Below are 5,330 nucleotides of genomic sequence, written 5' to 3'. Positions count from 1 at the left end.
TCTTTATATAGTGTTGTGGCGTCTCTCTTTATGTAGTGTTGTGGTGTCTCTCTTTATGTAGTGTTGTGGCGTCTCTCTTTATGTAGTGTTGTGGTGTCTCTCTTTATGTAGTGTTGTGGTGTCTCTCTCTATGTAGTGTTGTGGTGTCTCTCTTTATATAGTGTTGTGGCGTCTCTCTTTATGTAGTGTTGTGGTGTCTCTCTTTATGTAGTGTTGTGGTGTCTCTCTTTATGTAGTGTTGTGGTGTCTCTCTTTATGTAGTGTTGTGGTGTCTCTCTTTATGTAGTGTTGTGGTGTCTCTCTTTATGTAGTGTTGTGGCGTCTCTCTTGTTGTGATGTGTGTTTTGTCCTATATTTTTATTTTATTTCTTATTTTTAATTTCAGCCCCACGTCCCCGCAGGAGGCCTTTTGCCTTTTGGTCATTGTAAATAAGAATTTGTTCTTAACTGACTTGCCTAGTTAAATAAAGGTTAAATAAAAAAATAATAAAAAATGTGTGTGCGCATCCGTTTAAGCGTGTTTTGGGAGTCGAGCAAGAGTCGACTCCAACCACAGAAATCGGAGTCGACTCCAAAAATCCTGGAGTCGTGCACCACTATCTGCAAGGCAGTCGGCTCTAGCAGCAGCCACCGCTGCTGGCTCGTGTGTTTTTGGTTCCTTTAGAGGTAATGCTAGCTCCCTATTAAGGATACTTCAGCAAGCATTGATGTTGGCAATTGACGATATATTTATGCTGATATTTGCTATGTTGAAAATTACAATCACAGATTTGTAAAACAGACAGGAAATAGTAGCCTATTGTTGACTTGGTGATGTGAGGTCTCAATCTTGAATTAAACTTCGTCTATGTTCAGGTTCAGCAAAAGTTTGGCATGCAACCTTGGGTTATGACAAAGAAACGCTATGGCAAAGTTACACCGTTGGTGATACAATTCATAACTTAGCCGGTTTAGATATGCTGTTTTATTTCCTTCTGTCGTCTCAGAATGCTCAGGCAACCCATAGCTACTGTCTAAAGTTCCATGCAGGAAAATGTTCCATGTCTCACAAATATGAGGTGAGCAAAAAGAATACATGTGACATGAAGTAGACGCTTTTATCCAAAGCGACAGTATGCATGCATTCATTTTCCGTTCGTGGCCCCGGGAATCAAACCCACAATCATGACGTTTCGAACGCAATAATTTTTTTAATTGACTGTCATGGTCGTTATTTATTTTGCTATTTTAATAGGCTATAGACTACATTTGTAACAGTTTAATAGGCTATTGCAATAATTCAACATTCATGGTTGTAGGCTGCATCACTCAGCCTAGGTAGCAGATTATCAAATGGAAGAATACCCTAAGTTTTTAGAAAATAAAATTATTCTACGTCCTAGGCTACAACAGCACAGTGCAATGAGGAATGTATTATTGTTGGTGCACAATTAACTAAGCTGCAGTGATGTAGGCTAATTTGAATAACCGCTCAAACGTCCTTTTGTGTTTGATGCCGAAATAAAGCCCTGATTCTACAACCATTGGGATCAGTTATGGGTTTATTCTCGACAGTTTACAAGGTCCAGAAAATTACATTAGGCCACTCATATGGTGTATTTTGTCAAGATGTATCGGCGTTTAGAGAGAGCCCTATAGCCTATGACACTGAGATGTGCCGTCTGTCGTGGATCATGTTTCCCCAGTCGTCCTATAATTAATGTGGCCACCAGCATATTATGTCTAAAAATCGCTCATGCCATTATATTCAGCCAGGATTGGCCGAATGACTGAAATTAATAGAATTAGTGTGAGTGGGGTTCCCCCAAAAAATCTGTAGCAAAATCTAATTAATCCCACGGGGGGCTAATATGAAAAAAAAAAACGCTCTGGATAAGAGCGTCTGCTAAATGACTAAAAATTAAATTAAAATAACAAATAAAAAAATCATAACAAAATAAAATTTATAGCATAGATGCTCTAGGGTCCTTCTCCACCTAGTAGTCTGAATTTTAGCTTGCAAATGACCTTGCAACTTTGAGGTGAAATTATTACATTATTATTTGTTTTATTCTTCCATCACCTACTTCTGAAGAAGTTAATCGGCCAGATATGCTGAAGTGGACTCTGCCCGAGTACCATTAGCCGGAACCCAGAGTAATATCATTCTTCCGGACTCGGTCGAGTCGATGCCGAGTCCCCTGTGTCTCAAACGGAATAGGCCCGAATCCACCGTGTTGACTGTGTCGGTTTCAATATAGCGCTGCGAATGAAGTCAACTTCAAACAGAACAAGAGTAAAAAACTATGGCTGCAGTTCACGAGCCAGCTCTCATCTGACTGGTGTGTGGGGCAAACGACAAAAATCCAACGTCTTTTTTTTAAATTTTGTTGTATTCTGTGTTGATAATCACAAGTTTACTGGAGAACTGAGACCAAGTAGAGACTTTGGACAGGGTGGATAATGGTATAATATAAGGCAGTTTATTCAGAGGTAAAGATATCTGGAATCGCGTGCACGGACCCGTTCGTCAAACTCTTAGGGAGCTATCTGAAGAGAGCCCCGAAACATTGTGTGCTGACATTTTATGCAATAAAATGAAGTAGGTTGAATCTAGTAGTTCTGATCTTCTGATTGGTCCTGATGAGTTGGGCGAGGTCCCTTCCAGGCCAGTGTCACTGTTGCATTGGCTCTGAGTCGGGTTCTCTGTCTTCAGATGTTCAGCCTAAGAGAAGGGGATTTTTTGTGTGTGTGTGTGTGTGTGTGTGTTTAACAGTGATGATGTGTGTGTGTGTGTGTGTGTGTGTGTGTTTAACAGTGATGATGTGTGTGTGTGTGTGTGTGTGTGTGTGTGTGTTATCAGTGATGATGTGTGTGTGTGTGTGTGTGTGTCCTCAGAGCAAGAACTCGTGAGTTGGAAGAACTGAGAGACCTATGGCGTGGGTGTTGTCCTTGGCCACCTGCTGACAAGGCTGACAAGATAGGACTCTTTTGTCCATTGTATTGAAAACAAACGCCCAACACAAAATGGGTCATGCACAAGATTTTAGTCAGACCAAGCTATAACATTATATATTTACTACGACAAATGCCACCTTTTTCAATCTTGTCTCATCCGACGTCTTACTTGACGAACAAAATTGGTGACCGACCAGACAAGCTTTCAGTGATTGCATGGCAACATCCGCTCTGTGTTCTGGTGCAGGTGTACTGCACCCTAGCGGCGACTCCCTACCACCGCATCCTGAATGGGTTCACCCCGCTCTGTGTTCTGGTGCAGGTGTACTGCACCCTAGCGGTGACTCCCTACCACCGCATCCTGAATGGGTTCACCCCGCTCTGTGTTCTGGTGCAGGTGTACTGCACCCTAGCGGCGACTCCCTACCACCGCATCCTGAATGGGTTCACCCCGCTCTGTGTTCTGGTGCAGGTGTACTGCACCCTAGCGGCGACTCCCTACCACCGCATCCTGAATGTGTTCACCTGCCCTGGGCCTCAGTTCAGAGAGCCTGAGAGCTGGAGGATTCTGCGTTCTCAGTGTCTGGAATCGGAGGTCAGAACCAACAACCCTTTGGTCCAACCGTCAGACCACCCCTGGTTAAAGGGGTGATGGGGCTTATGACTGGGACAAGGAGGAGGACAGGACAGGACAAGGCCCAGGACCAGGCTCATACAGAGGTAGCTGGCCCTGACTCTCCTCTGAGCTGGATGTGAGTGGCAGGCTCCAGAGACTCAGTCTGGAGGGAGGAGAGGCTCCAGGGTTCAGCGATACAGACCTGGCTGGGCAGACAGACCTAGAGACTCCTGGCTGGGCAGACAGACCTAGAGACTCCTGGCTGGGCAGACAGACCTAGAGACTCCTGGCTGGGCAGACAGACCTAGAGACTGCTGAAAGCCAGCTGAGAGAGTACGAACAGATTCAGAGATTCAGAATGTTTAAATGTACAGGGTTGCAGGTGTGATCGCAGGGTACAGTGAATATCTTAGGCTTTGAGCTCCAACATGCAGGACTGAGTGAAATAAAATAATGAAAATGGTAATAAGTTATCTTATTACCATACGGGAGTGGCCGTGGGGAGAAGGTATGAGAAGGACAATCCCAGACACTGAGAAACAGCGTTCTCCCACTTCATGAAGAGCGTCTGTGTGTCCTGAACAGGTGTCGCACTACTGCTGAAAAGTTCTGTTTCTCTGACACCCCCTCGGACCTGGCCCAGATATTACCTGCCTGCTTTCACTGTGGCGTAACCAGAGGCTTTGAGTTCCAGCTGATGCCTGCTCTGGTCAGCCTGCTGCAGAGGACAGATGCAGGGTCAGGGTTAGGGTTAGGGGGGCCAAATGTAGTAGGGATGGTGTCAAACCCAGGATTAGTGGGAGAGACCGGCTGGAGTTTGGGACTGTAATGGTGTTTACCTGTAGAAACAGCTGTTGGTCATTGGGTTCACCATCACCTCTTGAAGAGTTAATCAATCTACAGGCAGATCCAGACCAGATACTCTTCAAATAACTGACTGTATAATGATGACTTACGTTCCTACAAGACAAACTCAAAATGTCACTCACAACAAAGAAAATCACTGACAACAAAACAAATGGGTTGAAAGGGGTTCTGAAAGACACCCACCATGGATGCCCACTAGGTTTGCTCTGAAAAGACAAACTAAAAGAAAAACCCACAACAACATAGGATAGAGAGTAAAACGAATATGGAGCAAAACAAACAGGGAAACACCAACACTCAGGCTTCTATCAAACTAACAGGGGAACCTCAACACTCAGGCTTCTATCAAACTAACAGGGGAACACCAACACTCAGGCTTCTATCAAACTAACAGGGGGAACACCAACACTCAGGCTTCTATCAAACTAACAGGGAACACCAACACTCAGGCTTCTATCAAACTAACAGGGGAAACACCAACACTCAGGCTTCTATCAAACTAACAGGGGAACACCAACACTCAGGCTTCTATCAAACTAACAGGGGAACACCAACACTCAGGCTTCTATATAACTAACAGGGGAACACCAACACTCAGGCTTCTATCAAACTAACAGGGAACACCAACACTCAGGCTTCTATCAAACTAACAGGGGAACACCAACACTCAGGCTTCTATCAAACTAACAGGGGAACACCAACACTCAGGCTTCTATCAAACTAACAGGGAAACACCAACACTCAGGCTTCTATCAAACTAACAGGGGGAACACCAACACTCAGGCTTCTATCAAACTAACAGGGGAACACCAACACTCAGGCTTCTATCAAACTAACAGGGGAACACCAACACTCAGGCTTCTATCAAACTAACAGGGGAACACCAACACTCAGGCTTCTATCAAACTAA

General features: G+C 44.4%; 1 pseudogene; it reads left to right on the top strand.

The window, feature by feature from the left end:
• The first annotated feature begins 3,184 nt into the window (after positions 1-3,184).
• LOC123485418 lies at positions 3,185-4,394 on the top strand (annotated as a pseudogene).
• Positions 4,395-5,330: the final 936 nt, after the last annotated feature.

Source organism: Coregonus clupeaformis, unplaced genomic scaffold (assembly GCF_020615455.1).
Source record: "Coregonus clupeaformis isolate EN_2021a unplaced genomic scaffold, ASM2061545v1 scaf0680, whole genome shotgun sequence".
Classification (NCBI taxonomy): Eukaryota; Metazoa; Chordata; class Actinopteri; order Salmoniformes; family Salmonidae; genus Coregonus; species Coregonus clupeaformis.
Note: the sequence above shows the minus strand (reverse complement) of the source record. Positions and strands in the feature narration are given on the sequence as shown.